This window comes from Lycium ferocissimum, chromosome 4, assembly GCF_029784015.1.
Source record: "Lycium ferocissimum isolate CSIRO_LF1 chromosome 4, AGI_CSIRO_Lferr_CH_V1, whole genome shotgun sequence".
Taxonomy (NCBI): domain Eukaryota; kingdom Viridiplantae; phylum Streptophyta; class Magnoliopsida; order Solanales; family Solanaceae; genus Lycium; species Lycium ferocissimum.
In genome coordinates this window covers 47,346,884-47,359,438 of record NC_081345.1, presented here as the reverse complement: position 1 = coordinate 47,359,438, position 12,555 = coordinate 47,346,884, and the positions used below count along the sequence as shown (strand labels likewise).

Here is a 12,555-nt window from a genome sequence, read left to right as displayed (position 1 = left end):
AAATAAGTGTATAATGTATACTAAATATACATATATTATATATACTTATACATATAATATACATATTGATGCATACCTATACACTTGTTAATGTATTCTTTGGCCATGTTTGGCAAAATAGATGGCCGAATGGTATATTTCCATAAGTTTCCCTTACTTTTTCTTGTTGTTTTTCATCTTTTTTTTTGTTTGTTTTTTGTTCTTGATTTATGCTACTATATGTTGTTTGGTTATTATATTATTATGTGGTAAGTACTGCTTCTTTGTTTTTCAAACAGATTTTTCATGCTTTTTACAGTATTTTTTTTCCGTATTTTATACTGCTTTTTTGTCCTTATGCCTAGGATCTACCGGAAACAGGTGTAAGACCCTATTGTGGGTATGTTTTTTTTTTTTTTTTTTTGTTTGTTGAAATGCAGAGATTGTGTGTATCGACTTTGTGCTGTAATTGATGCACTTTTTGTCGAAAGTATTCTCTGCTATATTGATTTTTTTGAGGAAAATGGGCAGTTGTGTTTCATCAATTTCAATTGGAAATTTCAACAATCATTTTCCCCACATCTTTTGTTACATACATGTTTTTTTTTTTTTTAATAGTTTGAGGAATTGTATATTGTCTACACACATGTTTTTTTTTGCAAAAATACTTATTTTTTGCAATAAGTGTTTATTTTAAAAAAAATGATCAAGCTTTTGAGAGAAAATAAGTGTTTTTGAGAGTTGCAGAAGTTATTTTTCAAAAGCTAAAAAAAAGTTTTTTCCCAAAAATATTTTTTTGAACAACACTTTTGAGAAAATAAATGAAGATTAACTAAGGAGTACTTTTTAAAAGTTTGCCCAAACACTAATTGCTGCTAGAAGTATTTTTAAATTCATTGGTCAAACACAAACTATTTTTCGTCACAAATATTTTTAAAATAACTTTTTTTAAATTTTTTTGTGCTTATTATTAATTTAATTTTAAATGGAAAAAAATGCACCAAATTGATAAAAAATATATTTATACATAAATATGATTTCTTATAGATATTTTTATAAAGTTTAATGTACGTCTTTTCTTATAATTAAATTTGAAATTTTAACTTTGGACTTGAGCACTAGATGCACGTGGTCCAACAAATCCAATTGCTATATTGTTAGAGTGGACAGTCTAGGTTGACGGCCTTTGGGCTTGTTATAATTGCAAATGTAGTTTTGCAGTAAAAAAACATGTAGCGCAACATGTCGAGTGTAATTCTATAAGTGAGATCGAAAAAGGTTAAATTGTATACAAACCTTACTCTAATTTTTGTAAAACTGTTTTCGATAGACTTTCGTTTAAAAAGAGACAATATTTCTATATGCCTGTATTTTATAATCTGAAGTTTGTTTCTCCTTCTAATAGATTTCCCTATCTATTTTATCTTTCTAATATGCCTTTTTATGACAATCTAGCTATTACATGTGGATTTGGTTCATGTATACATAAGATGTGTGGAACTACTATTGGTTTGGTTAGAATATCTTAAAAAATGACGTAGTTGGTTTTATACATGGCAATCCATTCATCAAACTAAAATTTGCAATTGAATCCAATTCAACCTCAAAAACTAATACATGAGGGATTGAAATAAATCATATAAGGAGATTACAACAATTATTTTCCAGACCAATGTGGTATACTTAATACTCTAGGACTGAAGAGCTGATGCCCAACAATCAAGTTGCAAAATTGTGAATGAGAATGAGGTCGACTTTAATACAATAGGACTAACTGAACATCGAATCTAATTTAACTCAAAAAAATTAATTTGAGGATGGACCAAAATAAAACAATAATTCATTTTCACAATCAATGTGGGCACTTAACAAAATTTAATAATAAATCTTCTTGTCTTACTTCGATTAAATAACATTGCCCATATACTGTTAAATTGATATCTAGAAAAGATTCAACCAGAATACCTAAATAGTCTTCTCTTTCAGATCAACTTGCCTAGCTTGTCAATACTAGGCTAGTTGAAGATTTAAGAAAAACAATTTGGTACGCATTAACAGATTAGGTCAAATTAAATTCAAGAAAACTAGAGGGACATTGAAATTTGCAAAACCAATATTTGAACTCTTGATCAGTGGCGGATTTAGGATTTTCATTGAAGGAGGTCGAAAAATAAAAATATAGTGTCTGAGGTTTGAAAATTCAAAAGCACACTTATTTTTTAAAAAAACTATTTTTTTAGCTTCTGCTTCAAGTTGAAAAACAACTTGTGTTACTATTCAAACATACTTGTTTCTTGATCAAAAACTTGGCCAAACACCTTCATTCTCTAAAACAATTTTTTTTTTTTAAAATTAAATAAAAAGGGCTGTTTTTAGCCTTCTAAAAGCTTGGCCAGATAGACTATGATATATACATGGCAAATCCGCCTCAATCTATACATCATGTATATCTAAGTCTGGAATGTCTTCCCAGAAGTTCGAATTAGTAATATTTTTATCCCATAGCAATGCATCAAGATCATCAGGAATAGGTCCTGGAATCTCGTATTCTAAAGTGGTTTAGAGTACCAAATGTTACACTTCTGATTACTACCCTTTGAATCTTCTTTTCTGTTCTCCCTGTTATAGCCAATCCAACTAGTTGATGAATTAAACTTTGATCTTTCTTTACAATTCCTTTTACGATTGTTTTTGTCCTTGATTTCCTAGGAATTGATGTAAGCGAAAACCCTAGAGGTTCATGAGTAATAGCTTCATCTTCTTTCGTCAATTTCTTGCGCAATTTTTCTCGAGATTTTTGACACTTCATCATGAATATACTGAACAAAGTATTAAAACTTCAATTGATATGATTATTAATGAGCAAGTGTTCTTGGACTCCTCCTTATAAACATGATAATCCTAATATTAGATGGAGAAAGATTGTTTCATTAACTTCCAAATTCCTTCTACTTAGGAAAAGAAAAGATCGGAGATTTTTTTTGGAATATGGCAATCCTTGTAAGATTAGTTGAATATTACAATATTAGGCAATAAATAAATCTACAATGTATATAAGTTTTTTTTTTCATAAATAAAAGTACTCTTTCCTGAGATAAATAATAATAAAAAAAAAAGGTACTTTTTCAGAGTAAAAAATTACTTTTGTTGGAGACTAAAATCTTGAATTTTCTACTCCAGTTTTGAGATTAAAGTTTTCGTAACTTTCTACTCATTTTATTACTCAATTTGAAGATATAAAAACTTCATCGAGTATATATAAGTTTGTGCATTCGGTTTGAAGATATAAAAACTTCACCGATTTATTAATCTTGTTTGTGTTTTTCAAATATAAATGGGACACCAAACTGCAAATGTGACTGCTAATGGTACTGGCACAACAACCGCTGTCATTGGCTCTACGAGCAATGTTGCTAGTTCTAGCCGTTCTGCTCCGGCACCGCCACCGGCGGAGAAACTCGAAAAATTTTCTGGAATTAATTTGTTGTTTTTCTACTTGACCACCATGAGTTTGTAAAGGTTCCTAAAGCTCCTGAAGAGTACAAGACAACGAGCGCTTCGTAGTTATTAAGGCTTGGAAGCATTCAGACTTCTTGTGCAAGAATTACTTAGTGGTTTAGAGAATGATTTGTACAACATCCACGGTACTGCAAAGACTTCAAAAGAGTTATGGGATGCCCTTCAGAAGAAGTATAAAACTGAAGACTCATGTTTGAAAAAAATTGTGGTTGCAAAATTTTTAGACTATAAAATGATGGACAATAACTCTGTCGAAACCCAAGTCCAAGAGCTTTTAGTCCTTATCCATGATCTCCTTACTGAAGGTATGATTATTAATGAGGCGTTTCAAGTGGCTGCTATGGTTGAGAAATTGCCTCCTTCTAAACACAAACGCAAGGAAATGACGTTAGAAGATATTGTGGTTCTTCTAAATATCGAGGAAGACAACAAATCGGCGGAGAGGAAGATTCGCACTAATTCAACATTAATATCAGGAGCAAATGATGTTGAGACTTCTCTGTTACACCTCGTAAATTTGCGTCGTTTGTATCGTAAGTAAACTAACGTAAGCCCGAAGAGGCCATGGAACTTCTATAAGGTTAAGGAAGACCTTTAAAAGTGTTAAGTAAGTATTGAAATGTTCCGGGATCAGGCGAATCAAAGGAATTAAGTTCGTCAAAAATCAGGAAAAACCTGGCAGAATTTTGGACAGGATTTTGGTCCAACTTTAGGGAGGTATATCTTCTAGCATATGAGGCTTTATGGAATGCATAACCTATGTAAATTCAAGTTCAGAGAGTCTTCTTTCCAATGCAACTGACAGATCGCAAATCTGAGTACGGGATAATGTACGGCCCGTACAAAAAAAAAAAAAAATCGTCCCGTACCTCATTTTTCAAAAGTTGACAGAATGTTGTATTTTTGAGGTTCCAAGTATGTGATAAAAGTACGGGATTCCTGTACACGGAGGGCGTACATTTGAGGCTGTGAAAATGTTTTTAAGTGTTTAAAAAGGTCTGGGCTCCTTTTTCCTTCATTTTTCATTCCCAACAAACCCTAGAGACCTTTAGAAACCCTCTCCTTAAGTTCATATATTAATCAAGACCAAACCCAAGAGAATTAAGAGATTCAAGTGATAGAAAACTCATTAGGGTTAGTAGAGTTCAAGTATCTCTTTGGTGTTGAGGATTTGAGGTTTCATCCTAGTGAAGTAATTTGATCCAAGCTTGTTCTTGTGTGATTAAGCTAAGGTTTCATCTCTATTACATGTTCTTGAGGTTGGTTGATTGTTATACAACTTGATTGAAGAAAGAAAGTGAAAAAGGAAGTTCAAATATGGATTAGAGACCATGTTGAGTTTATGGACTGTTTTGATCATGTTGTTGTTGTTGTGTTATTGAGATGATTTCCTTGTAGTTGGATAGTTGTTGATGTAGTTGTCATGTTGTTAAGATTTTGCTAGAAGGGTATGTAGGGAAGAGGCGCATTAATACCGTATACGAAGTGTATATTGGACTGTTTGAGGTGTAACTTGTAATACTTATTAAAGTAAGTATAAGGGGCTTGTATGAGCTTCTTGTTGTTGTTGGCTGCTGTGTATGTTGTTATAGCAAAGGAATAAGGGGAAATGCTGCCCGTTTCATTTTAGAATCGAATTATCGTTTGATATACGTGATATACTAGCGCCATCTAATTAAGTTCGTATATGTATTCCCTTATTATAGGATTAGCGCTCTAGTTGTGATAAGCTCATCGTTGGATTGCTTGGACGACTTGAGGTATGTTAAGTCTAACATTCCTTCTTTTGGAAAAATCCTTATGAATAGAACGTAAATGTAACGTTACTCCATAATGATCCTATTCTTAGTAGCTAGGGATGCTCCATGTTAGTTCCTGTTCAAGAATGTTGTTTTCAGTAAGTCTTTCTCTAGATTCAGTATGATTCATAGAGTCACTTGTTGATGAAAATGCTATCTCATAATGATGTTCGGAGGCGTAACGACCTTGTGTCACTCTAACAGATTCAAAATGTACTCTTATCATGTTTATGCATTGTATTTTATTCATATATATATATAGACCTATGACCTCTCAAGCATTATATACGCGTATATTATGTATTATATATATGGATAGGGTATGGGGAAGGTGACGGCGTTATATACGCACTACCACCTAATCAGCTGGTCATATGATGATGATGATGCCCACAGAAGCCGATATGATACGATGGGATGCCCACAAAGGCTTGATAGGCGTTATATATGCATATATATGTATGACCCGTATGCATGCATGCACAGTATTTATGTACATCATTGGTCCATAGAGGCAGATTAGAGATACAAATTGCATTTATTTCATCCTATGGTCTCTTATGTCTCATTCATGTTACTTTCATGCCTTACATACTCAGTACCTTGTTCGTACTGACGTCCCTTTCCCGAGGGCGCTGCGTTTCATGCCCGCAGGGTCAGGTAGACAGGTTGACAATCCGCCCCTGTAGGCTGTTGTTCAGCTGATATTGGAGCACTCCTCTTGTTCCACAATTGCAGTGGTATGATATTCTTTTGTGTACATATGGGTACGGCGAGGCCCTGTCCCGATCTCTTTATGTCAGATACTTCAGTAGAGGCTTGTAGATAGTCACAGTATAGTTAGACTTTATATGGCCCTTCGACCCATGTTTTTGCTGAACAATATCGCACGTTGGGCTTGTCGGCTTGTATAGTTTTTATCCGGTTTAATTGTATAATGTATCTTCTTGGGCTCATCCCCTTTTTAGTATATCTCTTATATGATTTAGCAAATTTTTATTTGGTGACCTCGAGGTCCACTCTTGTTTATGATCATGATAGAAAATCATCTTAAGCAGTGCTCGGTAGGTAGGGCCCGGGTGCCCATCATGGCCCTCCAGTTTGGGTCGTGACATTCTCAACCAAAGTCTAACAAAAGGAAGAAATCGTTCGGGCCGGCGAACAATTCTAAGAAGCAAAAGTTCAAAGGAGACTGCTACAATTGTGGCAAGACTAGACATAAATCTACCGATTGTCGTGCCCCCAAGAACCCAAAGAAGAAAAATCAAGCAAACATGATTGAGAAGAATGAAGAAGAGAAGGAATTGTGTGCAATGTTCTTCGAATGTAGATTGGTGGATTGATTCTTGCGCCACCCGCCATGTCTGCTCCAATAAAGAGATGTTTATCTTATATGCTCCCGCAGGGCCCGAAGAGACGATCTTATGGGAAATTCTGCAACAGCTAAGATTGAAGGCGTTGGGGATGTTACTCTCAAAATGACTTTGGGCAAGACATTGACTTTGACTTTGACTTTGGGCAAGACATTGACTTTGAAGAATGTTCTTCATGTTCCAGAAATAAGGAAGAATTTAGTCTCTACCGGACTTTTAGTGAAGAACGGTTTTAAGCGTGTTTAGGTTTCCAACAAAGTCGTTATAAGTAAGAGATATGTATGTGGGGAAAGGTTACCTTACCGAGGGTCTTTTCAAATTTAATATAATTGCTATCAATAATAATAAAGTTGAAGTTTCGTCTTACTTACCTGAGTCAAATTCTTTATGGCATGAACGTTTGGGACATGTTAATTATAAAACTTTGCGGAAAATGATCCACTTGTCTCTTCGATTTCACAATCAAAGTGTTCACTAATAGATCTTCTTGTCTCTTCGATTAAATAACATTGCCCATATACTCTTAATTGATATCTAGAAAATATTTAACCAAAATACCTAAATAGTATTCCATTTCAGATCAAGTTTGACATTTATTCCGTTAGGTTTTTAATAAAAACATTTGTAAAGATTAATGTTTGAATTTTTCATCAACAGTAGGAGAAGGTTAATTAGCTGTAAAAGTAGTTGAAAATTTTCAAAGAAATGTACCAGCTTTAATTAATTGTTGGACAGGCAACAGTTTCATTTAAGTTTTTTGTTATGTGTCTATTTCTCAATATGATTCTTTTAAAAATAAATTAAAAAAATACACTAGCCATTGTCATTGTCTTGTTCTTTGATATTTCCATCGTTAATTAACTACCCCACGTCTTTTCTCAACGAATATTATACCGGATATACCTAATCCTAGAAAATTTTTCTTCTAAATATCATACAGATTTAATACGTGTTCACTTAAAAAAAAAAAAGAATATTCCCAAAAAGAAAAATGGAAGCTCACGCAAATTTTCTTTTTTCGGTGGTGTTCGGGCAACATGTGCATATATCGACTAATGTCACTGAGTCTCTATTACTTTCACCAGCATAGGTACCTAAGATAAGATTCTTGTGCGAGCAAGAACTTTGGCACCATCGGTAAAGAGTGGATGAGATGAGATGTCTCTATCTTTAAATAGATATTTCAAAATCGAGTCTTGAAATTAGAAAAATTTCTGTTATAAGTATTTTTCCCTTTAATGGGTCTTAGGGGATGCGGATCCTAATTAGTCAGACCAGTACATATTAATTGCTGAATGAAATAGTACAAATATTCTTAATTAAAAGTTTCAAATTCGAGCTCTGAAAAGAAAAAAAAAATTATTCTGGTGGTTTAAAAACTTTTCAAAGCAGGATCAATTAATTGTTCTTGACTCTTGAATCGCCAATAAGGAAAATTTTCATCTCATAAATAGACATAGTTTGATCAATTCTATAGTATATAGTTTTGTTTTTGTTGTCCACCCAGTGTTTTGTATTTGTATTTGTATTGGAACTTCTATTAAATCGAATTTGCGCGCGTAAGAGTCATGTAAAGAGAGAAGCGCTTTCTAACAAGATTTTTTCATAATTAGAATTCGAACTCAGGACCTCTTATCAACGATAGAAGGATCATATTCATTATTCATTCCATTGTTGGTAATTCTATAGCATATGGTAGTGGAGATACTTCAAATAGCTTGTCAATACTAGACTAGTTGAAAATTTAAGAAAAATATTCGGTACGCACTAACAGATTAGATCAAATTAAATTCGAGAAAATTTGAGGGACGTTGAAATTTGCAAAAATAATATTTGAACTCTTGATATCAACTTGGGTGGCTCCATCTGGGATGTTAAACTGTGACATGAACTATGAAAAAATAAGTTACTGCTAATTTTAATTTGATAAATCTGTATGAATTTTGATATGCATGATTTTATTTAAAAATATTAAAAGCACTTATTTTTGAAAAAAAAAAACTACTTTTTTTAGCGATGCTTAAAGCTGAAAAATAACATCTGTTACTATTCAAAAACACTTATTTCTTGATCAAAGCTCGGCAAAACACCTTCATTCTCTAAAATATATATAGTTTTTTTAAATAAAAGGGGGGATTTTTTAGCCTTCTAAAGGCTTGGCCAAACAGGATATAATATATACATGGCAAATCCGCCTCAATCTATCCATCGATTATATATATATATATATATATATTTTTTTTATGACATGGGAACCCGCAGCCGCTACCCTTCTGGTGCGCATAGGGTAAACCCAGCTCCTGTGCAATAGCTCGCAAACCACAGGAGAGATAACCCGCACTAGGCAAGCCCCGTGCGACGAGCTCGACTGGAAGGCAATCACTTCTTGTTGTAGGCATGGGGTTTCGAACCTGAGACCTCCATTATGAAAGTCCCATGCTCAGCCAACTGAGCCACCCTTGCGGGTCCATCGATTACATATATCTAAATCTGGAATGCCATCCCAAAAGTTCAAACTAGTAATATTTTTATCCCATAACAATGCATCAAGGTCATCAGGAATAGGTCCTGGAATCTCGTATTTTGAAAGTGGTTTAGAGTACCAAATGTTATACGTTTGATCACTACCCTTTGAATCTACTTTTCTGTTCTCCCTCTTATAGCCAATCCAACTGGTTAATGGATTAAACTTTTGATCTTTCTTCACAATTCCTTTTACGATTGTTTTTGTCCTTGATTTCCTAGGAATTGATGTAATCGAAAACCCTAGAGGTTCATGAGTAATAGCTTCATCATCTTCTGTCAGTTCCTTACGTGATTTTCCTCGGGATTTTTGACAATTCACCATGAAGATACTGAGCAGAATATTAAAACTTCAATTGATATAACTATTAATGAGCAAGTGGTCTTGGAACCCTTCTTATAAAGATGATAATCCTAAAATTAGATGGAGAAAGGCTGCTTCATCAATTTTCAAAATCCTTTTTACTTAGGAAAAGCAAAGGTGGGAGATTTTTTTTCTTTTTTTGGAATATGACAATCCTCGTAAGGTTAAATGAATATTACAATATTAGGCAAGTAATAAATCCCTAATGTTTAAAAGAGTTAATTTGTTAGTCCTTAATATTACCAATTGAGTTAAAGATTTGTCTAAATAAAGCGAGCGCATGACGTAACTAATTTATAATTCAAATGATTAAAAGGAAACTTAATTAACTTGCTTGTTATTACATAAAATCGAAAATAATCCCTTTCACACTGAAATTACAAATAATTTAAATTGACTAAAATTTATGATCCGCTGGAGAAGAGAAACATCATAAACTAATTAATGTTATTCTATTTTTGAAGTTCTTTTATATAAGTTATTTTTTGATATTTAGCTATAGAATTTGTCCGTCACTAATTCATGTTTGTCAACCTAGAGCATACCCGAATTATGACAACTGGATTTCATTACAAGAAAATGATGTTCTAAAATATATAGATTATTTTTTATATTCTGGTTGTATAAATAGTGATCACTATTAGAGTCACTTAAAACTTAAAAAGAGGTGTGATAATACCAAGTGAAATTATTAACCAGAAAAATAAAGTAGACATCAGTGATTTTTACACTATAACAATCATACTTCTCTATAACAGTCCTTTATAACAACATTTCATTATAGTTAACGGCCAAGCGTTCTCTGGAACCGGTTATATTATATGTTCTTTATAACAACATTTTCACTATAACAACCACTAAACCAGACAAACAACGTTATTATAAAGAGGTTTGCCCGAATATATTCCAAATCAATATATGGACTTCAGTATTCATATAGCATGCAGTGTAAATAATTGAACATTATCATTCTAATTTAGTTATTAACATGCATGTTACTTATCTTCCTTCTAACTTATCAATCTATGTTTACTAGAGCTAGTTATATGTATTAAGTAATTTGATACTTTTTGACCACCTGCTCGCCCCCCCCCCCCCCCCCCCCCGGCTTCCTCCCCCTAAAAAAAGATCCCTGAATCACTTGAAATTTGAATAGATAAAAATGATAACAAGCTACTCAATTTGGACTCCCACGGGGGCCAGCGCGAAAGCCCGATCCTTGATTTCAATCTCAACAAAGAAACGAAAGCATAACTCTTTGCTCACTTCCCTTTCATTTCAGTCTCCTATTTATAGATTTTTCTATAATTTTCAATTTTCTAAAAGGAAAAATAGTAGATTATATCTTTTTCTAGGCTAATTCTTTAACAATCACTTCAGCTCTTTCATACTTATGACGTCGATTCATCTTGCTGGGAAGTCTTAATTAAGAATGCAACAAAAACGAAGATTTCTATTTGCCTACTTCAAGTGTTATTTCTTATTAATTTTCTATAAAATTAGTTATTTAACTACTAGACCATAAAACCAAATATTTCCCTCCTAATCCTTTCACATCTTGCACTATTCTCAAATTGTAATTGACCACAAAACCAAATTGTAATTGACCAAGAGATTTTTTTTTTCGTTTTAGCCGACAATAAAGATATTCTTTTTTGAGAGTTAACGATACCTATATTATAACAAAAGGAAATACTTGTTGGAAGAAACAAGCAATAACCAAATTGCACGATAAGGTAACAGCGGAAGAAATACTCAATTCAAAACTTCCCACACTATTTGAACCAAGAGAAGACAATAAACACTAGCACAAATGGAAATCCGGACAGCAACTATACCAACAAAAAAAATAGCAAAGCAAGCAAAATAAATCAATTGCAAGAGACACCAAATTTACGTGGTAAAACCCCTTCAAGGTGAAGAGGAAACATCCACGGGACCTCCGGCTCACAAAAGCTCCACTAAAATCAACAAGAGTTACAACAATATTCTCCAAATGGCTACAACATCAATGCCAAGCACAGAGAAACAATACATAAAAGATAGCACCAAAACTAGTGAAGAAAGGAGAGAAATCACCCAAAAAAGTAAGCTACTGTTCGTGTGCGAAAACTGGATCTACAGACGACAAAATCCAATCTTTACCATTGAAATCAAATAACCAGATGTTCAGAACCCCCAGTTCAAATTTGAGAACGATCCAATGGTTAACGAATCGGGAAATACAATTTGAAGCGGACTTTTGTAGCAGAAAATTTCTGAACGAAAATCTGCACTTCTCTCTCACTTTTTCTCTCTCTATGGCTGCTATGAATCACTCTTGTGTTGTTGAAATAAGACCTAAGTTGATCCTATATATAGAGAATTTTAGGACAAAAGTGGGTTAGTCCAAATTGGATTGGGTTTTATTAATCCAATTCCACATAGGAAGGGAAAACCCAAAAACCCAACAATTCTCCCCTCCCGACTATGTGGAGGAGACCGCCATCCCAGCGATCATGCAACACTCTTCAAACTTCCCTCTTGGCAAAGATTTAGTCAACATATCTGAACCATTATCATCGGTGTGAATCTTCTCAAGTTCAAGAAACTTAGTATCCAACACATCTCTAATCCGATGGTATCTCACATCAATATGTTTCGACCTACCATGGAACGTAGAATTATTGTCAAGATGAATTACAGTTTGACTGTCGCAATAAAGCACATACCTCTCTTAAGCAAAGCCAAGTTCTCCCATAAATCTCTTCATCTAGAGCAATTCTTTACAAGCTTCAATGACAGCAATAAGCTCAGCTTCTGTAGTATATAGAGCAACACATTTTTGCAACCTAGATTGCCAAGACACAACTCCCCCTGCATAAGTAATCAAGTAGCCTGAAGTAGACTTGCAAGCATTAACATCACCAGCCATATCTGAATCAGTGTAACCACAAAGAATAGGCTTCCTTCTCCTAAAGCACAAACTCAGACTAGAAGTGCCACAAAGATATCTCAT

At 33.7% G+C, this 12,555-nt stretch overlaps 1 non-coding gene across 1 annotated transcript; it reads left to right on the top strand.

The window, feature by feature from the left end:
- Positions 1 to 412: 412 nt before the first annotated feature.
- Positions 413 to 563, top strand: LOC132055063 (small nucleolar RNA snoR135). Its single transcript, XR_009414526.1, has one exon. It is a non-coding gene; the product is annotated as a small nucleolar RNA snoR135 (small nucleolar RNA).
- The last annotated feature ends 11,992 nt before the right edge of the window (positions 564 to 12,555 follow it).